Raw genomic sequence first — 25,400 nt, 5'->3', positions numbered from 1 at the left:
TCTGGAGCAGGACCTCCCTCCAGCTGCCTGCACGTACAGAGCAGCCAAAGGCTTCAGGGTGAGATAAGAGAAGGATGATCACTGCCTACTGCCTAGATGGGAGAGGAGGAGGGAAAGCTGACGGCAGCGGAAGCACGGCTGGGAATGACTGCAGGGAAAAACCAGCACATTTAGGGCAGAGGTAAGCAGGAGAAGGAAAGAAGGGACAGACCAAAGTCTCAGATAATGCTGGCAAAATTCAGAAAAATTATTAAATATGCTCATTTCCACTAAGGGATAACTGGAGTGAAACAGGAATATAATGTGAAAGCAGGGATTACAAATAATAAACAATTGAAGAACAGTCAAATCATCCAGCAAATTTTCCTAGGCTTAGTGCAACAATTCCTTTGTTCAGTATTTTCCTGCAGAATTACTAAGTGCTCTGCACACTCAGGCAGTCATTGTCACAGACATTATATTGGTAGATAATAGGAAGCTAGAATAATACACTGGATAAATTTACTTTATTTCTGTTCAAACTAGCTGTAGCATTAATTGAGACGTTATTTAAACACATTAAACAAGAAGTTAGCTAGCAATCTGTTAGATGGGCTTAATTAGAAATATGGAATGATTCCGTTCCTGTGAGGCAGAGCAGAGCAGGCACGTCAGTGAGACGCTCCTCAGCCTCCCCGTTGATGGATGCAGCATCACGATCTGCCACTGTTCCACACGCTGCCATTTTTGTTTGTCCAAAAATATCATTTATGTGCAACAGTAACTTCTGGAGTCAAAGATCCCAGGCATGTGGACACAAAGGGCTGCCTATATCCCACGCTATGACACACTCCTCAGCATCTGTGATACTGTGTTGCAGAGAGACTGTGAAAGCCCCAACAAATTCAGTGATGGGAACTTACTGAGTCCCATGAAAGGGAACAACGCTGTCATTATGGAGTCCATTTATTTTGCTGCATTTTCAAATCCAACTTAATTCTGAGGCTTAAGGAAGACAGTTCAGGAAGACCACAGATTTGAAAAGCTGGGTTTTCAATAAGTAGCTGAAGTCGACGTGAAGTCACATAATAGTATCCAGGGGCTTTGCTTTTAGTGTTTGCATTTTGTACATTGTAAAGGACAGGTCTCAAGTGTTTCGAGCTACTGCAGAATTAAGGACAAGTGAACTCAAGAAAGAAAGAGTGGCTAAGAGAACCAGATTTCATAATCCAAACTTAAGGCAAAGGGCAAAATGCTCAGGATTTGCACAGCTGCACAACTTAGGGCATTTTGCCTCTGGAAAAGTGGAGACAACGCTACAGGAACACAGGGCATCAGCAGGAGTCACGCTTTGGGCACCATAATGCCACTGCATTGTAACAGCCACCACCTCGCACCGATTACTGAAGTAAGGAGGTGTCCCTCGGTGAGATTACAGAAGTGTCCTTTGGGGTTAATAGTAACCACAGTATATTCATGAAAATCTTGGAACCCATAACGCATTTGACTGACATTTACAGAGGAAAAGTTACCAAACTGCTATTTTGCAACTCTGAATCTAAAATGAGTGGGACATAAACATTTTTTTTTCCAAGAATAATTTAACTGAAGGCCAGATGGAATGAAGCAGGGAAGCTACCAGAAGCATCCTAATAATAAAATTTCCTGTTATTTTTGTTGCTGTTAAGTCAAGTCAGTTCTCATCGGGGGAAAGAAAATAAACAAAAAAGAAAAGGTCAATCGGAAGGCAAATGGGATCCTGGGCTCCATCAGAAGAGGGGTGGCCAGCAGGGACAGAGAGGTGATTGTTCCCCTCTACTCTGCTCTTGTGAGGCCCCATCTGGAATACTGCGTCCAGGTCTGGAGCCCCCAGTACAAGAAAGACAGGGAGCTGTTGGAGAGGGTCCAGAGGAGGGCCACAAAGATGATCAGGGGACTGGAGCACCTCCCCTATGAGGACAGGCTGAGGGAGCTGGGCTTGTTCAGCCTGGAGAAAAGAAGGCTGCGGGGTGACCTCATTGCAGCCTTTCAGTACATAAAGGGAGCCTACAAAGAGGAGGGGAATCAACTCTTTGAAAGGGTGAGTGACAGCAGGACAAGGGGAAATGGTTTTAAGCTGAGGGAAGGGAGATATAGGTTGGATGTCAGGGGGAAATTCTTTACGGAGAGAGTGGTGAGGTACTGGAACAGGCTGCCCAGGGAGGTTGTGGATGCCCCGTCCCTGGAGGTGTTCAAAGCCAGATTGGATGGGGCCCTGGGCAGTCTGGTCTAGCATTAGGTGGAATGGTGGTGGCCCTGCATGTGGCAGGGGGGTTGGAGATTCATGATCCTTGAGGTCCCTTCCAACCCTGGCAATTCTGTGATTCTGTGATTCTGTAATCTTGGGAGAAAGAAGAGGCATTTCAGAGGACAAACTGAATCTCTGTACGTTCCTGCTGAAAAATGGAAGATTTTTTTAAAAAGCTGAAATCTGTCAGAAATATCTGGAAAAAATTTTTACAATCTCTACAATTATTAATATAACAATCTTCACAAACAGAGTGAGAGAGAAAGGTTGGGGATTTCATCTCACACAAACTCATAAACAGGTAGGCGTATATTTTTTGTACAGAGACGGCAGTATCTAAATGTTAAAAACCCCTTAAGTTAGCAGAATAAAATGCCGTGCACACCGCAGCCTTGATGTCGATGCCACCTCAGCTCCCTCAAAATCACCACAGTAAAACAGCTGCTCACCCTTTCCCCCACCCCTTATGAATGGCAATATGAAGCTGAGTGCCTATTAGGAAGCTAATCCCAAACCACAGTATCATTCTGTGTCCCAAAGGACTACCCCCTTCTCTTCCCTGTATCACTCTCAATTCCATCTGACATGAGTGACATATTTGATGGTGAAAAGAAGCTGCTTAACAGTATATTTTTGAAAATCTTTTTTTTTTTTTTTTTTTTTTTTTCCCCCAGCAGCACAGCCAAATGGTTTCAAACCAAAAACCAAAGTCCTGTGTATTCTCACATAGGACTACAAACAATATTTAATCCAGGGCCCACTATGCACTCATCTAGCTCAAGAATCCCTTAAAGAGCTTAGTGACAAAAAATCATACTACTATGGTTACAATAGAGTAACCGAAGAATAGTATGGTATATTCATACCTATTCCATTTACACTGTGTTTATTTGTATTTCACGCATATTTCACATACACACGTGCCTCTCTGATACAGCACTGACAAAATTCCCTTTTAATACACCAGTGGCCGAGCTGCTAACCTATGAGCGTTTTGGAAGTGGCTCACACAACAGGAAAAACAACCTCGCTGCAGGAGAGCTCCAGCAGGGAGACAGCAATCCAACAACAAACAGGACATAAAGCATCAAAAGTGAACTCTTGCAAAGCTCAGACAGATGCAAAAGCTGCCAGTGGTACCATGGGAAGATGTATTTGTTCAGCGAGTTTAGGGACATACAGACGCTACTCATACTTTGGTACAGAAATACTTATCACTGTGATACTTGGAAAAGATGCACTGAGAGTTCAAATGATCTATCAGGCACAGCTTTTCACAAGCACCCAGAGCAATTCTCGATGTGTGACCCTACGTTCGAAGCCCATCCCTGACCACCATCAGGGATTCCTGCCCTGTTTGCTCCTGACAGAGCAGCTTTTTGTTGAAAGGTCACAAAAATATTTTCCCTCTCCCAAACCGATGTATATTCATGGAATGCTTACAGTTGGAAGAATGTATGAATTTAATTCTAACCACTACTTCCAGAAGTAGCATCTACGCACAAACCAAACAACAGCAGGCAGACACTTCCCCAAACACTGTCAGGTGTCATCAGGCAAAACAACTCTTCCTGTACACAGGACGGGCTTCAGCCTTTCACCAGAAGCTGGAATTCTCCCGATCCCTTACTAAGCCATCATCACCTTGCAATAAAAGTAATAAATCACAACAAAAGAAGTATTTTTGGTGCAATTTTACAGCACTATCGTTTTGATTTTTCTGCTTTACAGCTCCATTTCATGCACTTCGGCAGTAACCTCAACATCACATTCCAATCCTGGGCCTGTTAAATCCACAACTCCATGTATTTGTTATTAAAAGCACCCTATTTGGAATGCTGTTCTGATCCTCTGGTAACAACGCCACGAGTAGGCACCTAGTGCAGGCGGGGTCTGCAGGACCACACTAAGCACAGACCCCCGCTAACTGCAGCATTACAGGCAGGACATGAGACAGACAGCAGCCACAACACTCTACTTCTCACGGGATGCAGTTCTAAAATGAAATCTAAAAGATGCATATATGAGAGAAATAGATTCTGATAGAGCGTGCATTGTATCTATTCCTTCCTTACCTTTCCCTTTAAGTTGCAGAGGTCACATCATCCCCCCAGTCAGAGCCACGAGCAGCATCAAGAGCCGTGTTTGAATTTTCTTTCCGTGGGAGCTCTGGGGAAGCAGGAGCACGCACTCAAGTGAGCATTCATTCCTCAGCCAGCTTGAGGACAAGGCTCTGCACCAAAGTCCTTAAGACCTTCTCACAGCTGCTGATTTCATCCAAGGAACTGAAAGAGCATCGCAGCAGGACACTGCCAGCCTCCTTTTCAGTCCTCTCTCCCGGACTGCCAGTCTCTGGCAAGTGAAATGTCAAGAACCAGGCAGGGGCGGTGTTTGGAGAAGGAGGGATAAGAGATTCTCACCATCCATCAACCTCAAAACCTATTCAGCCGACAACTTGAATGGGACCGGCATTTCATTCTCCATGGTAACACGGGATGGAAGGAGCTTGGAAAGGGAGAGTGAGAGGACAGACACGGGGAAAAACTGCAGAAGAAGTAGGAAAAGCTGTAAACTTTGCAACCCCTCTTTGCTGTGCAAGTTGCACGCAGGAGGGGGAAAAGTCCTCTCCTTGCTGCATACCCCCAGACAAGCTGTCCTGCAGTCAGAGCAAGGTGCCCCTTCTGTGAGCAGTGCGATGATGGGGAGGAGGAAATCCCTTCTTCTACACAAAGACAAATGCATCTTGAATGCTGGGAATTAGGGAAAGTGGCAATTTGGGGTGAGTGCTCTACAGTGAAGAGAGCTGTCTGAATGGAAAGAGATGCTGCTGCTCTCTGGGCAGTACTTTAATTCTACAGATGGGAGCACCAGCACTGGCTCATTCTGTGCCAGCACTGACCACTGTCTGGAGTGGAGAATTAACATCACCCCTCTGCCTGCTTCGCGACTGGTCTGGAAGCAAATGCTTGACTGTTGCTTCTATTGAGCTCCATCACCGCAATCAGAGCACAGACTCACAGGCTATTTCTTTCTTTCCAAAGCACACCAAAATGAAACACAGAAGCAGCTAGACTTAAAATCCAGGCAGAACCTTTACCGAGATTACAGGAGCTCTGGGTAATTCAGTTCTTATTAATGTTGCAGGCCCAGACACCTTCTGAACTTTTTTTTCTGCTATTTTACATTCATAACTTGAGCTGTCACAGCCAGAATGTGCACAACAGGGAAATTACATTTGGATTCATGCACGTTTGTGTTCCAAGCCGGCCCCATGCAGCTACTGAAAGAGTCTCCGGCTAAAGCACTTATGCAAGATAACCAAACAAAGGGCTGAAAAGCTCTGCAAATCCTGGCTGCTGCCATCTTATTTCTTTCTCAATTCTTTATACAGATTCTTTCCCAAAGGACACATTCAAACCTCCCTCCCCCACCCAAACCCACCGCCTCTCAATCCCATGTTTGTTCTCCCTTTGGTAGTGCATATGGGAGAGACTGCTGTGTGGTACATAACGTAATAGCCTTATCTGTACGTTGGCTCTGTGCTAAAGATGATATACAGAGCTGTTTTGAATTCTCTCAACAGTTATCTTGTGCTAGCATATATGTTAAAAAAAATCACATTTTTTTCAACTACCGTTTTTGCTTCCATTGTTCCTATTTCAATTTTGGAGACGCAACTTTCCAGTTCTTATAGAAGTCCTTATTTACCACTCATGACATTGCTGCTATCCATACGGCATGTTAATACACAGCTCCAGCCACTGAACTTCAGCCTTTATCTATGAGCCATTTCAAAGCTGAGTGAATACATTCTAAGACTCAGAATCTTGTTAAAAACAAGCAGCAACCTTGAGGGAATGATCCTAGCCACTTCTGCTGCCACTTTCTATTGCTCTCCAGCACATCCTGCCAAGAGCTCCTTCACCTTAGGTAGAGGGCAAATTTACCTTCTGAAATGCATGCGAGGTACACGGTCTAGAAGTAGTTTCCTTCTTTCCTCAGGGGTTTAACAAGAAAAAGAGAAACGAGCCTGTTCCATTCTCTCTATCCCAGCCAAAGCCAACTAAACTGGGAGTGACACACAGCAGTTAGAAGTTGTCAGCCTCCTCCTAGTCTAAACAGGCAAAAAATGCAGCAAAATGCATTCACACAGATGAATTCAGCTCTTTTCACTTGCTTCTGAAGATATTTCAGAATCCCAACAAGGCATTTATACCCTTGTTTTAAAATATACTCACCCACATCAGTTAAGATGAGGATACTTAAAACAAAAACTTGCTATTTTCGTTTCATAAAGCAATCTCCAAATACTTTATTTTGCTTTGTTTATGGGAGCACAAAAGGGAAAAACAGTATTTTTGCCACTTGTCACAAAGCAGGATCATCTCCTCAGCGCTCGCTGTTCGCTCAGCTTCACCTTGATCCTCTTCAAGGTTTGAAAGCGTTATTGTTTATCTGCAGCTCAGGGAAGGGATTTTCTTTCCCTCTGAAGTTGACTCCAACACACTTCAAAGACTTGCCATCTACTAATATCACTCACTTGTCCTGTTGTGATCCAAACACCACACCAATGGAAAAGGAGTGCTCTCCCATTCCATCAGTGTGGTTTAGGCAAGGGGAAGGATGCTAACCACAGTGTTATCAGTATTCAGAAATGAACCAAAAAGCATTCCAAAAGCAGATTTCAAATCAACCATGCTGTCCCATTGTGTAGTTTCTTACAGCCACCAGAAAGGGAACATAGATATGTCTCACCAACAAGATCTATGGTTTGGAAATGAATCTGCAATGAGTAGGCTAAAGCTAGCACCACAAGGCACCCTGCAGAGAGGTACTGAAGTGTGGAGGGAGGCATGCCCACACAGAACCAGGGTCTCACCCAGCTTCCCAAGCAATAGAATAAACTGTACAGTGCAGCCAGCATTCAAAGCGCTGCCCACCATGTGTGTCTGTCACACAAGAATAGAAGCTGAAATCCAGCAACAGCCTCAGGCTGGCTGAGAACGAAGCTGATTTTGGTTCTGGTCGAGCTTGGTGGTCTGCACACAGCTGTCATGTTACAAAAGCCACCGTCCTGACTGGCTGCAGCATTACAGGGCAGAGAACCAGCAGAGAGCTGCTGGTGGAACCGACACGGCAGCCCAGTGCACCTGCTCTGGGAACAAACGTATTTTCACTTGCAACAACTGTGAACCCAGAACTAAACTCACTTTTTTTCAAGCAGATGTCTGCTCTGAAAAACATTTTCATGCCCACCAAGAAAATTAACGACTGAAGTTACTACACCATAGCAGTGCTATGATTTATCAACAGAACGTTTTACTGCGGTTATTCACTAAAGTAGCATATTAAAAGGACAAGGTGAACAGTCCTGTTACATTAAGAAAAAAAATAGAATTAAAACTTAAACAGGTGTGATGGATTTTGAGTGACCCTTACCAGCAGAGCACAAACAGAGCCAGAATTTAGTGTCCATGTGAAGATTTCTGGAAAGATATTTTAATACAACGGAGAGATATCCCAGCCCCAGACTGACTCACATGGCATGTGAAAACAGTGGGAATCAAATACTCCCCTGCTCCTGTTCATGACCTTGAGGGAAAGCTCATTCAGTCAGATATTTCATACCCACAGACACTCATAGAAAGTGGTACTACACAATAAATTAACACAACAGCAAAAAACACTAGCAAAAAGCCAGAAGAGCGGAGCGACTGGCAAGGCAGCCATGCCTGACACCCACAACTCAATGCTGACTGTTAAGCTGTTGTGGTCCTCGATGCCCTCATTTCATACAAACCAGAACCCTTCAGCCCCAGAATAATGACACATTTATCAAAGTGACAGGGCAAAAGGCTCAAGTTCGGAAATCTCCACCCAGGTCTAACAGCTATCCCAATGAATACCACGTGCAAGACAAGGCAATGCCTCTTGCTTATACACCTCTAAAGACAACTTCTAATCCACGTGAAAAAAAAGAATATATATACTAATTTACATTTATGAGCACCATAAAATAAAACTCAGATTTTGCCCGGTTGAAAATGCAGATGCGAAAAAGAACAAGTAGAAAAGACAGATACTCAATTAGAAAGAAGCAGAGGACAAAACAATAGAAACAGCTGGACATGAATCTTTCAAAGCATATATTAGAAGAGCTTCTCAGAATTTAAAAAAAATAAAAAAAGATTAAAAAACCACGGTGAGAATGCATACAAAAATCTTCCAAGAAATCCAGAGCTCAAAAATTCCAAGGACAACATTCTGGAAATCCAACAAACCTCGACTGAAATTGACAAGCATAGCTCAAATATCTCTGAGCTATTCTCAACAAAAGTCATGTCAAGGTAGGAATGAATAAAATACAGCCAGAGGGTGCACAAACTGAATTGACCCAATTACACAACACAGGTCATCAACAAAAAACCACATCGTACCACTGGATTTCCCATTTCCCACTCACGTTCCACTTCAGACACAGAGCCCCAAAAGGAAAAGGTGGACTTCATGCATGCCATTTTATCAGAACCTATTCCTCTAATGGTACTAGATCATAGAATGGTTTGGGTTGGAAAGAATGTTTAAGATCATCTATCTCCAACCACCCTGCTATTGACAGGGACACCTCCATCTAGAGCAGGTGTCTCAAAGCCCATCCAGCCTGGCCTCGAACGTCTCCAGGGTGAGGGCACTCACAACCTCACCAGGCCACCCATTCCAGTGTCTCACCAACCACAAGTGTGCCACAAAATGAACTTAAAACAATGGTTTATTAAAAGCGTTTCCAAAAGAATCAGCATTCGCTTATTAGCCTTCCATAAGGATAAAGACCTTCTGAATCTGATGAGATTGAAATTTAAGAAACACTTCAAATTTTTCTTTTTTCCTTTTTGAGTGTTTTAAAAACTTTTCATAAAATACCCACTTGTATTCAATATTATCCATTAAACATTCTTTCCCTAACTTTAGGAAAAAAAGAGCAAATACAATCATACTAAATATTTCACAAGAGTAATACAGAAAATCACTACCAGCATCCTAACAATTTCTTTGGCTAATGCTATCTGAACCAACAGACACAGAGTCACCTAAATCTCTTATCCAATAACATGCAATAGCACTAAACACAAATGACCCACAGAGAAGCAAAAGGACTTCTGTGAAGAAAGAGCTTTCAGAAAAGCATTAGCAGCCTTTATGTTTTGATCTCTGAAATCTTGTATCCTCAGTAAAGGCTTTCAGTAATACACATCCAAATGTTTCCAAGCAAGTAAATATTCACTCCCTTAAACTGAAAATCTAATGGTGTCCTTAACAAGGGCACAATTAGACGTTTTCATTGAGTATAAATCAGACAGCTGCCTGCAATTGGAAATGGGGGCAAAAGATGTGTAAGAAATGCCTTTTTTCCTTGCAAAACTTTTCCCCTGACTTAAGGGAAGGTTTTACTTCAAGAAATGAATATAACATTATCCAAATCTACAGGACCTACACCCTTAATGGGTAAATTTACAAGAGAGTAGTTGGTGTCTTTATTTTCGTTTTTTTTTTTTTACTCAGAATTTCCTCTTGGATATTACACATCCTGTCTAAGATTAAAACAGGTAGAAAGGTTCTGCAAACCAAAGTAAGAACTTCATGGTATCTCTGCAAATAAAGCTGCAGAGGCATCAATGCAAACAAATCAGCACTAACTGCTATTACTAACAGTGCAAAAAAGAAAAACGCTACTCCTTGATTTTAAGAGAGGTGAGAAAAGATTGAAAATTGCATGAAGTGAATCTTACAGACACAGAAATGAGATAAAAGTTTCACAGAAATGTGTCTCAATGTCCGTTTCTGTCTAAATTTCATAATGATACTTAAATACAAGTGATATATGGTATATGCTTGGGACACAATACATCACTTATAGCACAGCACTAAGCTGCGCCTTAAAGATCTATACCAGTGTAACCAATACAAAATATATATATATATTTTTTTTTTCTGGGGGGTTAGCAGACAGATGAATGGAGAGAAGATATCCTAACCAATCTTCTTGTTTCAGTACTAAATCAGAATCTCAACAGCTTAACTATCTACAAATGAACTTCTCCGAAGAAGAAACTGACTTCATTTAATTTTGTACCATTCTGCAAATAAGAGGGCAGTATTTAGAGCAGATGGCACAATTTACTTCCTCCTTTCTGCTACAAATAACAAATCTCATGATTTCTAAACTGTTTTCTAGTTTTGCACACAATGACTCTGGCTGGTACAGAACAGAAAAAGCAAGCTCAAACAACTCCCAACATGCCAGCTGTGCAAAATGTTGCAGATAAATACAAAAAAAGAACTATAAATTACATATTTTTACTCACCTCCACTCCCAAGATACCAAAATAATGCAAGAACCCACCGAGGTAGGTTGACCTGCAGATGCAACCTAAGGCACAGACAAATGATTACCTTCTGTAACTTTCAAGGCAATGCAAGTTCCCAGCTGCCCGCTTTCCTTCCCCAGTGTAATAAGATGCAACACGAACTCAGTTTACAGTATGATGCCATATTTTGGCTGGAAGGCATAAGAGATCTGGATTTAACAATGTGTTAAATCAGAGCATAGCACCTGTGCCTTACTTTCGGCCTGCTTGATTTCCCCAGGGCCAGAGACATGCCTGCCACCTGGAGATGGGCAGCTGCCTGACTCGCTCTTCCCAGTAGAGCTACATGGACTCCAAGTCCCAAACCTGACGGCGATGGTGGGGAGGGAAAACACTTTGAATGCTATCAAGTGCTTCAGAAAAGGGATAGTCCCTGAAAGAAAACATTTAACACTGTTTACATGCATCTCTCTCATCATCTCCTCCCGCTTGCCTGAGTTGATATAAGAAACATTACATTATCATTCAGACAACTGCTTCCAGTGGCCACACTGCAGACAGAAAGATCAACACCTGCTGCAAAGAGACACGGGAGGCTCGGCTTCCTGCAAAACACTCCACAACACTCCTGTAAGCCACAGAGAAGGTTCTCATCAAACGTTTGCATTCTCTAAAGCTGTCTTACTGACAAACACGGTAATACGATGTGTAATGAAAGGGGATAAAGCCTTGCTTCCCAGAAAATAAAATCAGACAGCTGATTTTACCGGAGAAAAATAAGGAGGCTGCAGCTCTTGCTAATGGCTTTGTAAGTGTCTAATTTCTAATGCTAAAAGCTTCCTACACTTAGGTGATGAATTTGGAAAGGAGAAATTAAACAAAGGTATGTTACACACATTGTCTCACAAGCATGTTAACTTCTGCCTCTTCTCTGAGGGTAATTTGTACATTGCAGCTTTCTGCATTTCACAATTTCATCATCATTTGGAGCAGCAATAACGGAGACGTGTTGCAGAAAACACTTCAGATTTTCTAAGCTGACCTTCTGTTCACTGCTTCCCCACACAGATGAATGCCAAAATACCAGATCAATTCTGTCCCACTGCCTTTCTTCTCCAATCTCCAAGTTTATTCAACTACTCCCAAATATTGTGTGACTGCTTGGAAAAACCTACTATATATTCTTCCCTCTCCCCTTTCCCCCTCCCCCCCAGACCATTCCTCCATAAAACAGTTAATCTTGAAACGACAATGCTGTCACCTTCCTTTTGCAGGTTTCTGCCATTGCTGTCACTATGGAAACAATCAGAACTTCAAATACGTTAGTAAGCATGATTTCTAAAATATGAAAGAGCCAAAGGTAAAGATTCTACATAAAAAACAATCAAGACAAAATTAGCTTGTTAGCATGGAAAGACTGGCTTTAAAGATTTTCAAGTTAATATGAAGTCCTAGGGCGACTGAGCCATGGCCAAGGAGAGAGCTGCCAGTGCAGCGTCACACATCCAGACACACAGCCAAAGGCTGCAACTACCCGCCAGGACTGCGAGCACCCCCTTTCCATCTGTTTATAACACAAAAATAAAGGCACTAAACAAAAGTAAGCCAGTATATCCTCAAACCATTACATCAACCTGAAAAATTCTATACAACATAAAGGAAATGCGATCCGTTTCTTTGAGATTCAAGAATCATTAAAACAAGGAATGTTCCCGTAGCTTGCACTGCCGATATCTCAATAGCAATTCAGTCATCTTCCTCTCTGTTCATCATCTTCATTCACTTCCACAACAGAAGCAAAGTCAAAGCCAATTATTCTTAGTTTCCCAACCAAAGAAAGATTTAAAGCAGATCTTAGAGAAACAGTGGCTAGAGAGCTTGGTTGGACTGCTATTCTGCTGTGTTGTGGCTTCAGCAATGCAAAAGCAGAGTGCTTATTATTGCTGTAAGACTGGGCTCATCCAAGCCCTGCGTGTGCACAAGAAGCAGTTTTCCCCCACTCCCAAAGCTCACCACATACTTCACTTTGACATGTTGGCTCAATTATAGCACACGGGAGCCTCCAGGGAACAAATACAGCTTTTTGAGACAACTCCCTCTCCACCACACACACATGCTCACTCTGCTTTTTTAGAAACTCATTTCAGTGAATGTTTTCTGTTTCATCATCCTATTATTCTCCTTCTGTCCCTTCAGTACATTACTGCGATGTACCCCCTCGTGCTGCTGCTTTCCTCACCTGCACTGGCTTAAAGAGTGAGCCGCTATTCTACCTCAAATTCAGCTGCTGAAGTTCAAATACAGAATGCAGAAGCAAGAGAGACTCCTCCTTATTCCAGTGTAGAACACTCCAGCTTAAGAAAACAGAGCAAGAAAACAGCTCAAACACAAATTCAAGCCACAGAGCACGGTGTAAGGAAAGGAACGGACATGCAGCTATGAGGGACTTCAACATGAGGTGAATATTTTAAGAAAACATCACAAAACCTAAAGAATAAATGTACTCTTTTCTTATTAATTACATGGCAAATGTTAAGTGCCAGGTGCCACTTCAGGCAGAAGTCTGCCATCTAGTTAGAGCTGGATAGGAATCCTAGAGGCTGCTCACTGCCATTAGAAATTGGCTGAAGGACTCTGCACATCTGGAAATTATTATACAAAGATGGTGAGGGGTCCAGAGGACAAGGTGCGTGAGGAGCAGCTGAGGTCCCTGGGTGTTTGCTCAGCCCAGAGCAGAGGAGCTGAGGGGAGCCCTCATGGCGGCTGCAGCTCCTCACAGAGATGGAGGGCAGCGCTGAGCTCTGCTCTGTGTGACAGCTGGGGGCCCGAGGGAACGGCATGGAGCTGTGTCAGGGGAGGGCAGCTGGGGGTAGGGACAGGGTCTGCACCAGAGGGCGGTGGGCACGGAACGGGCTGCACAGGGCAGTGGGCACAGAGTTTATGAAGCGTTTGGACACTGCTCTCAGACACAGGGTTTGGATTTTGGATGCTCCTGTATGGAGCCAGGAATTGGATTTGATGATCCCTGTGCGTCCCTTCTAACGTGGCATATTCTATGCTTTGGTTTCTGTGACAAAAGGAAAGCATTCAGTCCTGCCCACCTCAGCAGCAGCTCAGGTACTGGAAGATGGAGTTATTCCCTTTGTCACTTGAAACATATTTTTGATTTTCAAAATATGAGATTATATAGTTTGGATTGTATTTCCTCTATTAGACCATGAAAGTCAGCTGAGACGAATCCATAAGAGAATGACTGAAGGACTTAGAATTCTGCACTGTCAATGTGATCAGGAATAAAAAAAAGTTATAAACTATAGAACTGAGAGGAAACAGAGAACAAGGTGAGCCAGGTTAACAAGTCTTCTGCAGGAGTTCCCCTTCCACCCAAAAGCATCTTCTACAAACAGCAGGTGAATTTCAATGTTTGAAATTGAAACATTGTTCTCTGGTAGTTAATGATCACATGGTTCACAATCTCCGGAGACTTCACAACAGCACAGAAGACAAAAACTCAGAGCAGGAGTTTATCTTGCTCAAATATTGGGCAATATATATATATTTAAGTTTCAAGAAATCCTAAATTAAAATATCATTGATGTAATCAGCATTTAGAAATTGAGATAGACATTGTACCATATGAGTTTTTACCCCATCTAGTCACACATGACCACTCCCACTAATCGCTATCTGCACCTCAAAATTAAGAGCAAGAGTGGCCACGAGTCCCACCAACAAATGTAGGCACGTCCTGTTCGCAGTTTGGTTTGCTTCTGTTCAGCTCTTCTGAATGACTCTTTCATCTTGTGTGGATGAAGAAATGTAAAAAAGGAGTTAATAATCAATCTGTGCCAAAGTATTCACTGTTTCCAAAACGTATTTCACGTTTGTCACATCTTCATAAAAGTTCCAAACTTTTCAATCTGGAATCATATTTGTACATCACTACGCTACTGCTCATTTTTGTACAGCTCTCCTTCCCTATTCTTCTCGTATCTTATTTTATCCTTCTCACTTCCTTTAAGCAGAGTACAGAACTACATTTTGATGTCCATGTAACAGCATGGTTTCACCACAGTATATTTCAGTATTATCATCTCTTGTGCATTTCAAGGGATTATTGTGCAATTCTCAGACCACAATTATAATAAGCTACTCTAATCGTTCTGATGCTAATTACAGCGTGACCTCTATAAAAACTGTTTTTAGGCCTCTGAACTGCTATTAAAGATGGTGATACAACACTGAGTTGAGAAAATCTAAGTAGTAAACACTACAAGCTTTTGCATTTACTGGATGACTTCTACTGGATCAATTATGCTGTGAGATCAACAGGGGAGATAGTTTGCAAAACTCCTTCATATACATGTAAGGAGCTTGCATTTTGGGAGATTATTACAGGGCATTTGGAAAGGAAGCTTAAGGAACAACAAATCCAAGTTACCTCATCTCAGAATAAGAAGTTCACACCATGATTTAAGGTACCTTATCTTACTATATATTGACTTCTCATCTTTACAAATTTAATTTCATCTTTTCCAGTGCACTAAGGCAAAGAGGTCTCCAGCAGTCAGTATGGCAATTTATTCCATCCTCCTCATGCCTTCAGAAAACAGCATGCTAGGTAGAATGGATGCTTGAGTGAAAACATTTTCTTGTGATAGATGATATATCAAAAAGTGAAAGTTCATTTACCAGACTCTGAGATGAGTATTTTGTATTGATGGAGAAAAGGACCGTAAAAGGGTCATGGCGTCTCTATAAATGTCATCCCCTGCAGCCCCAAGACTTGTTACTATGAGTCTCACTACTTGGATATAACTTTCAACAATCCTCTTAAGAGGAAGAACTTTAGAATAAATGGAATGCTGAATCTGTCTAATTTATGGTATGGAGACCTGGTCAGCTGGGACCAAGGTTAATTTTATCGGCTCCTTATCTCAGCAGAAATATGTAAAGCAAAGATGAAGTCTGTGAATAAATTCCCTGAAGCCTGATGCATCATGTACATAAGTAGTCAGAAATACTGCTCTCTTAGTGTGACTAAAAGCATAGCCACAATCAATCACCTGCAGCACAATTTATGCATTTAACCAAACATATTTGGAATTCCTATCTTCATTGCACACGTTGACCAACAGGCTTTAAAGACTGAAGTAACAAAGCACATCTGGGATAAGAGACTGATATCAGAGAACTGAGCAGCTTGATGAGCAATTAACAACATGGCAAATCAGCACCAGTGTGGAAAAAGGAGTCTCATTATTTGTGATTCAGCTGAAGAAAAATTTTTTAGGATCTTGCCTATAAAATGGCATATAAGGAAAGCAAATACAGAACTGAAAATAAATGTAGGGTCATCACTAGTCTTGCAATGATATCTGTCTAATCCTGTCTAATCAAAAAATGTACCCACAGTTTGAAATAGATATGCAGTTAATCTTCTCATGTTGTTCTTCCTTCGCATATTCAGAAAATAAAATTGCATCCATTACCTCTTCCCTCTTTGATTACTGATTAGTGAACAAGATGTCATCTCACTGTGATTTCCTGGACTTTCATTCTAACAGATTAATTAAATGGAAAAGCCAAAACATCAAGTAGAAAATTCTTGTTATTTTCTTCGCCTTTCATTTTTTTAATATGTCATTCCAAACTGGAAGATACTTTTCATACACATACCCAAGGTTCACATATAGAAACCAGAAACAAGGCACTGCTGGCAATCTCATCAAACCACAAACGTGGGCTAGTCAGATACTGACTCATTACCTGCAAAAGACTGAACTTGTTCTAGACATTCTCATACTCTGAAACAGAGCACCAACAAGGCAAATAAGCTTCAGGTTTATTACTTCTGGCAAATGACAGAGATGTCCAGTCACATAACAGCTGTCTTGTAAGAAAATAAGTGAAATCCAAACCATTCTACTGATTCTGCGCTGTTCCAGAAGTAACACTGAACACGACCTCTGACCGAATGCAGCTCTGTCAGAGCCCAGCAGGCTCCCTGGAGGAGTCACACACTACCAGAACAACGATAGTCAAAATCAGCATGTGAACCCAGGTCTTCATTTTTCACAGTTTACCCCAGCTACTTCAGATATTCCTCTGCATTAACTTAAGAGGTGAAGATAACCTGCTCAGTAAATATGAACAAGCAGCAAAAAGTCACTCACTTATTGTTCAGTAAATACTTGAATTCTATGAATGAATTCCACTGCTGATATTTGTACCCCTTTTCTTTGACATAAACAAACAAAGCAGTTACCCTGCTGACAGAACAGAATCACTAAACCCAGATGAAGTTTACAATTTTTGCAGAAAAGGAATAGAATGACAATTATATGACATACATTTATCACATTTCTAACACACTTCTGGAAACTGGATATGTTCAGCACAAAGCACACAGAATAGGAATTTAGACAGAACAAAATGAAACGCCTGAAAGCAAGATTCTTGGCAAGGAACTGTCCCCATTTAGATGAGGAAAGACTGCATTTCTCAGCAATTTTTCAGACCCAACACAAATTCAAAGCTTACACTTTGAAGAATTTCTCCGGCCCTTCCTAGTTTATGGAAATTCCATCTCCGTCAGCCAATTCAAGAGAATCTGAACAGCAAATTCCATTAACCTGAACTCTGAGACAGCAACTTGGCTACTGTGAGTCACTGACAGCTGGTAATAATCCTACCAGCTTTGGAGAGACACCAAATTCAGTGTGATATCCACCCCCATGTACTCTAGTCTACAAAAGCCAGCAAATCCAAAAGGAATCACAAGGATCCTACTACGTACTGGAGAGAGAGATGTCAGTCTACTTGAAAAAATGCCCCAATAGAGAGAGCCTGCTTCAGGCAGCCCACAGCTCCTCAGCACTTTACATTCAAACCTGATGTTTCTAAAACAGAGATCTGAACTTTTACCTGCACCTGAATTTCTGGTTTGGGTAATGACCTGAAAAGTGGGCTTAGATATGTAACTGCACTAAGCAGTTACATTTACAGTCATCTCCAGAACATCAGTTCTCTGGGCACCAAAAATAAAGGGCAGAGGGCAACATATGCAAGGAACTGCTCCACTTTTCACATGCATAAAAGAGAGTGTTTAAGCCCTCCTCCATCACAGATCGGAGCACAAATACCACAGAACATCATCTCTTTTCAATACAAATTACACTGTGCATTGTATATAGCTCTTGCTAGCCAGGTGGATTGATTGCATCCCTACAGCTTAGCCAATTACACAAAAGTCACAGAAGGCACACAGTATGCAATTAATTTAAAAGAATGACAGAAACGAGGAAAGAACTTAATTCAGATCCTCCAAACTCCATCTTCTACAAAAGCAGATTTAGAAGCAAGAAAGTTGTTGTTGGTTTTTTTTGTTTGTTTGTTTCCAAAGAAATCCATATCTTCTAGAGCACTACAACACAAGCAAAACTCAAAAACTGCCCTGAGACTTCTCAACACATAAGCTTTGCTTGGTCTAATGGCCTTGTCTGCAACAGGAAATTTTAGGGAAAAAAACTTGATATTGCCTCCATCTCACTTACATCGAGTTTCATGATTTACCTGCAAAAGGTAAAATGACCAAAGATGCTTACTTAGCCCCAATACTACCATGGGAATTGCTAAATTGGACCTTATTGGAAATGATTATTCTCAACAACCCCCAAGGTACAGAGAATTATTCCTTATGATTATTTGATAAAATTACAATCTCATAACTGTAACTTCTTCCAGGCCAGATCCTCACATCAACCTGCCATCTCTTGCTATTAAGCTAATTTCTTGGTTACTTCCAAATCCTTCTGCATGCCATGTTCTCCAAGACTGCTCCTCACCACCTCCTGACAGAAGAAATATTCCAAGTACAACTGGCAACTCCAATTCATATTGCTGTGCCAAGAGTCAGTTAGAGACAGACTTCTGACACACAGAACCCACTTTGAGTTCCGTGCAGCACACTCCTTACTTTAGCATCCTTCTGTTAAGAGACCATCATTCTCCTTAGTCAGAAGGGCTTTTATGATAGATGTCATAGAGCAAAAGAGTCACACACCACCTTGCTCTACATAGCACATTTATCTATGCACAAAAACAGGACAAGAACCTTGCCTTTTTTGATTTCAAATGTATGCCTTGAAATTTATTAGACATCTTTGAAATGGCCACAGGAAAAGGGAAAAAAAAAAGAAAAAAGTATAACACCATTTAGGCATTAAATATCTCTATTAAAAACTTTACTACAGGAAACAAAACAGCAACTGACCAAATTTCAATCTGTGTATCTCAGTATGTTCAAGAACTAGAAACCCAAGTTTCAACTCTGAAAGTCCAGCTTTCTAATGGAATATGTTTGCTTTTAATCTTGAATATTCCAAGATATTTTTCTTCGTATGTGTTTAAAAAGCCTCTTTAGGCTACTAGTTGGGAGCTTTTCGAATGTTTTACCCATGGCTCTCTTCAGGTCCTAAAATACTAAGCTAGTGACTCTAATGCAGGGTATTTTTATGGGTACAGGTAGATAACACCAGTATTTTTAAATTGAGAACAAGAATAAGGAAATTTGTCTGCAAAAGACCAATACACACATAACTGACAGCCTAAAGTTTTATGGATGCTCCTGAAGAATGGACGTCAAACCTTATGCACAACATCTCCATTTCTGAAAGTTAATGCAGTCATATGAAAAACAGACTAATATAAACTTTATGGTATCACCTATTTACTTTCATCTATGAGGTATAAATATTGTCCTATACACACAGTCTTGTTTGCAGCTTATCTGCGCGCAGATAGAGCAGAAACACTACTTCACAGCCATAAAGCACTGAGATGTTTTTAGAAGTTCCCTTTTGTGCTAACGCTTTTATTTTAATCTATTCACTGCCAATTGAAAACACTTGTAAAATGACACCCTCACCCCCCACACTGCACCTTCACGTGTCTGGCACACACAGTATTTCACTTAGGAAGTGAAAGGGAGACTTTGAGAAATTCCTACTCAAGTACTACCAGCTCCTTCCCAGTCACAGCAGGGCAATGGCATTTAACATAAACCCATCCCATAAGTAGGTCTGGCTGGTGAAAGCCTGCTCTCTTTCGAGGAAAGCTCGGGTGCCACAGTTAGTCTCAAAAGACAGTTGATGTGTTAGACATCAGATTTGATGCAGAATTCACACAACTCTAGAATTGTGGTCACACACTTCTCAAGCCATCCTTTCCCACGGCAGACACAAAGTAGGAATCATATTTTTATTACTGTTTATTTTTGGGGTCTTAGAGATTTCTATTGCTCTAAACTCAGATCTGTGCAGTAGGTGAAACACGCTCACCTTTCAGCTCCATTGGTTTGCGGTGCTGCAGAATACCACAAAATTTACACTAAACCAGAATTTAACAGAGCTTTGATGGCTGATGATCAAAACTCTATGAGCTGGTAGATTAGATTCTTCCCATTGCAAACCTAGATACAGTTTAAGGTGACAGGTTTGGTGAGTTTAAATTTATCAGTTCCTAAGAACATACATCTACATCAAAGGGGATAGAAGTTAAATACTCACCCTTTCAGCAGCACCTTTGTTCAGAAGCCAGCACACAGAGCAAAAGCCAACAATGCCTGGCTCACAGTCAACCCTTCAGCTGGGGAGAAAAAAAAAAAAATTTAAATGGGTCTGGATTAGAGATACACAGGAAAGAAAGATCAAAGATTACTTTATGTGAGTATTAAGATCACTGTGTATGAGTTAAGCAAATAATCACTTTGTTCTAAACATGAACTATTCAACAAGACAGTGCACACACTATTGTGCCTTCTTAGGTCCCAGCAACTAGAAGACAGAATTTTGTAGACACTGAAATTAGATAAAATGAAAGTTAGATAAAATGAAAGGCAGGAAGGGAAAGAATATGGTAAGAACTTCCTGGCTTGTTTAAGAGGTGACAGCTCACTAGTCAGGGTTACAACTTCCACGACAGTGCCATCAAGTCACTGAGTTCAGCTTTAAATTTCTCATGAGGACCCTTCCTATCATGAAAGTGATAAAACAGCCTCAGATGAAGTTCTCTATATACTGGAATTCAGACAGCAGCTTAAATCCCTGTATAGACACGTGTAGAGACCATGTATAGAAATCAGTGTACATTAGTTTTGTCGTTTGAAAACTAAGGTTCCATTTCTACTCTTTACAAAGGAAACCCCAAAACTGGTACACTTCCCATATTCTTTACATAATCTCCTCCAGTTGACTGCAGGGCTGCCTGCCAGCCAAACACAGCCACATAACTCCACTCACAAGCCAGCAACGTGGGCAGCTGCTCCACATGGTGACTCCTCATCATCTCCCTCTACCACACCACAGCCTAGCGGGCACCCGACAGCCTATCCAGAAAAGAAGGAACTGGCACAGCAGAAGCTTTTCAGGTTCACTGCCAGTTTGGCAAAAGCCAAACAAGAGGTCTAGGGACGCCCTTCATTCTCTCAGATGCAGTCACACTGGCTTTCTGCCTGCAATTTAACATACAATTTCATCCGCTATGGAAAAATTCTCTGCTGCCTTCCTCTACGCCAAAGAGGCTTTGCTCCTGTTCTCACCTCCTGTCCCTTGCAGGCTGGCTGAACATAACACGAGGAATAACTCACAGTCTGGGAGCTGCCTCTCCATCATTTACCTTGATGCAAACAGAAACAAAACAGTGCAACCAGACCTCTCTGAGTGTTAGTTTGCTCCCATTTATCTCCAACCAAGCTTTTAGGCAGTATGTAGCAACATAATGCTCTTGAAAATCACTCTCAAAGCTTATTCACCTTTCTCTACCCCCTATATTTTTACATCATTTGCTCTAATGCTCCTTTTTAAAGCATATTTTCTAAAGAAAGGCAGGATCTAGGATTGGTATGCAATCACATAGATTGGAACTGGCAGGAAGCATTAGGGATGCAAAAATAAGAAGGTAAGAAAGGCTGCCAACTTCCCTTAATACCTCAAAAGCAAACAGAAATTAAATGGGTGAAAAAGCCTTACTAAATTATCCAACCTATTTTCATCTGAACACGGACTCTTTGATGTTAGATTATTTTCCAGATCTTTCTACAAGTCTCTCTATATATATAGTTTGTTCTTCCACCCCTTGCTTTGGGGGTGCGTTTCATAATCTCATTCCCTTGTTTCCAGTTATATCCCTTCTTACCTTATTATATTAATTAGTTTTCATCTTTCAAGTATGCAACTCTCAAGTTTTCATTGACTGTTATCACTTCTCATAACAGCACTTTATTTATCACATTGCCAAGGAAAATATATCTACCCATCCCCATCAATCTTTTGGTCTGTACTCACATGCCATTTTTTCCTCAGCTCTGTTCAGTTGGTTTCTATCTGTCTAGAAACAAGATTTTTGGCCCTGTGTGCTTGGCAAGTTAACACTCACAGTTGTTCCAGAAGGAACTGTTCCTCAACTTGTATAACCCCAAATCATATTAATTTGTTGCTTGCTTTCACAACGCATCTGCAAAACTGGTTTATCTACTGCAGAGCCACCCACCCCAAAGGCTTGGAGCAACACTCGTGCTTTTCCAGTTCCACTCTCCCTGGATGCACACACACATTTCAGGTTAACTGTTTTTTGACTACATTCTTTCCAGCACTTCCACACAAATGGGAAATACCTAATTTTGATAATCTCTTCCTATTTCTAATGCCTCTAGTTCTTGCGTGTTAAGTGGCCTTTCTTCACCAATGTTTGATTTACCTCCAACATTTAGCCTCGGAAGTCTGGAAAAAAAAGTAGCCTATCAGAAGATTCTCAGAGCCATGCATTTCCCAGTAAGACACAGTGAGAGAAGGTCTCCACGTGACCCAACATGATGTTCAGCACTGCTGTGAATGTGTTTATATTTGAGATTTCCTGCAGAGAATTTCCTACTTTCAGCCTAAATCACCTAACATAAAAGGACAGGAGCAGACCAAACAACCCAACATATCTTAAGCCATGTATGATACACAGTTAAGCCAACAGCAGTGAGAAAACAAGGCATTTATCTTGCTTTGCTTTCCCACACATTAACCAGCCATACGCTGCTTTGGCCACCACTTGCTGCAGTGCTCGTGGAACTTTCCATTTTTACATTCAGTTTATTGTTCACCTGTGCACTTACAATGGCACATGAGATTACAGAGTGACTGCACTGCGTGTAAAGCTTTGCCACTAAAAAATGTCCACTGTATATTGGCCTTGTATTTCCATTTGTAAGCAACAACTCAGCACAGGAAAATAAAACTGAAAGAATGTAAACTGAGAAGGCTGCAAAAAAATGAAGACTATTCAGATAGAGAGGGAAGGAGAATCACTTTGAGCATGTGAACATGGAAGATTTTCGCACGGCTGCAGGACAAGATGAACTGAACACAAGGTAGATCTGTTAGGGAGCGGAATTCTTTCCAGGATTAAAAAAAAAACCTACGGAGTAAAGGAATACAAGAACACATTGTTTATCGGAACATTCTCAAAAGATTTTGTGAAGTCCTTCACAGAGGGCTACTCAAGCCAGCGCGCGGGCAAGAAGAACAAAGTACTGTCACAGGCAGGAAACTGACAAAAAGGATCAAAATGGGCATTGCTGATCAGTTTTGAGCGTGGAAGAAGGGTATTTGGGCAGCTCTCAGAGATCAGTATCGATTTTCTTTTGGGTTGTTGTTAAGTATCTGCAAGAGGAAGCAAAGGATGTTTCAGCTGAACATAATTTTCAGTAAGGCTGACTGCACACACCAAAGGTTGTGTGCTGGGTTAGGAAATTCTAACACAGAGGGAACCCTCAGACATTTGGCAGCTAGAGCAACAGAGAGTACCAGAAAGACATAAGAAACAAAAAGAGAGGTCTTTGCTCATGTGCTCTAAATTGCCTGCAGTAACTCTAAGGGTTTAGATCTGGTTAGTACAGTTAAAAAATAAACAAAGCACTGAAGAAATTAACAATAATCACATTACGTATAGTAGCATTCTTTACCGTATACTTATTGACCATACTTTCACCTTCAGTTTGTTTCAGTTCACTCTGCTCAAACTGTACTGAACAGAGATGAAAATCCTCACAAAAATGATCAGTGCAAAGAATATGCTTAAAACTGAAGGGAAACCCTCCGGAATCAATTTCAGTGTCCCTAAAACCACAGAGAACAGGCGTGAAAGGAACTTCTTTCTGGTAAGATCAGTGATATCTAAAGCATTCCTAACACATTTACCTCTTATCTCTGCTAACATCTTCCAGGGCAGAACTTCAGGAGATCCCTTGGCAATCCGCTCCATTTAACCACTTGTGCTGTTGGAAAGCTTTTTCCTAAAGTCTAAATTCTGCAATTTAAGCTCTTTACATCTGATCTCATCCTACGTGAACATGGAGGAAAAAATATTCTTTTTCTCTTCGCAGCACACTTTAAAGTTTTTAAATGAATTTATCTTCTTCAGCCTGAACAATTCTGATTCTTTTCTTGTAGGTCACATTTTCATTGCTATTGCTTTCTCATGAGCTATTTCCAGTTGGTCCTCATCTTTCCTAAGTACGTTGTGCAAAAGTGGCTGCAGCATTCCAGCTGACATCTTACCAATTCAGGCTAGAGAGAAAGATAAGTTGTCCCAGCCGCTAGGCTCCTTACACATTATTTGCAGTGTTGACTCATGTGAGAGGTATGATGCTCTATGCCACCTGCTTCTTTTCCACAGGCCTACTACTCGGCCAGCCTTGCCAGTTCCACATTTGTGCCTAAGCAAGTTGTTTACTTCAAGCAACAACAAAACACGCACTGCAATCAAAAGCCAACTTATTTAAAATGGAAAGACAGAATCAGAAGAAAAGCAGCCACGCATACCTATTTTATTCATTACTAGAGCAGTAACTTTGTAATGGCTAGTAGAACATAGAAAAACAGAAACATCTTCACTTTCCAGAAGCACGAAGGAGATGGGTATTTATGCAGTTCTGTTGGTCTGGGTTTTTTTTTAATCTCACTGCTGTCCAGCAAACATTTCTCAAGTGCTTCTGAAACTCACAACTGTCTACTTCAGAGATCTTAGCACGTCTTCCAAAACAACTGATCATCAGGTATACATCTCTACTCTAACCAGATGCAACATTCTCATCCTTTCTTCCAATTTCTCCTAAGTGTATTTTATGATGTAAGTCAGAAAAGTAAGTCAAAAAGAGACTGGGTTATATCGCAGTAAGAATTATGATTTCAAAGAAATAAAGTTACTAAATGACAAGCAAATTTTTCTTGCACATTTGCGCACAGACCCAAGAATTCTGAAAGCCACTGTACAGAATGTATGTCAAGACCTAACACATCACCTACAGTTAAAGCAGGAAGCCGTATTTCATGACCAAATTGTTGAAAAGCATCGTATCGTTTTTATTTCAACTATGTTCTCGTTGCTATTTACATTACAGCACGCACTGAGAAGCTTCAGCCAAGACTGGAATTGCTGTATGTTATGAAATCTAGCCAAACACAGGCACGCATCCCTGTCTGTGTACACAATCAGGATTCTGTATACTTAATAGAAGACCAGCCCAGTCCCACATACTTCTCTAAAGAAACAGAGATAGCACACAGCAATCAGAACAGAAATCTTATCCTAATTTGACAAAACCAGAACCAAGATACCAAGGAATTTAATTACCAAAGATCAGAAGAAAGGCAGAGCAAGGGACCTACGTCAAGTTTTCTAACCCCCGTTTCAACATATTAACCACAAAACAATCCTTC

The 25,400-nt window shown here is 41.2% G+C and overlaps 1 protein-coding gene across 10 annotated transcripts in view; it reads right to left on the bottom strand.

Annotated features, from left to right (window-relative positions):
* NDST2 (N-deacetylase and N-sulfotransferase 2) overlaps positions 1–25,400 on the bottom strand; it is a 129,813-nt gene that overhangs the window by 83,923 nt on the left and 20,490 nt on the right. For 7 of the 10 annotated variants that reach the window (XM_031603022.2, XM_031603023.2, XM_090145025.1 and 4 more), the window contains exon 2: positions 20,202–20,280. The gene's annotated coding sequence lies outside the window, so the exon portion shown is untranslated. Of the gene's footprint in view, positions 1–4,341; positions 4,436–10,629; positions 10,695–20,201; positions 20,281–25,400 lie in introns of all 10 variants that reach the window. The other 3 variants (XM_090145023.1, XM_090145028.1, XM_090145022.1) reach the window with 2 other exon arrangements.

This window comes from Phasianus colchicus, chromosome 8 (genome assembly GCF_987193195.1).
Source record: "Phasianus colchicus chromosome 8, bPhaCol1.hap1.1, whole genome shotgun sequence".
NCBI classification, from domain to species: domain Eukaryota; kingdom Metazoa; phylum Chordata; class Aves; order Galliformes; family Phasianidae; genus Phasianus; species Phasianus colchicus.
Note: the sequence above shows the minus strand (reverse complement) of the source record. Positions and strands in the feature narration are given on the sequence as shown.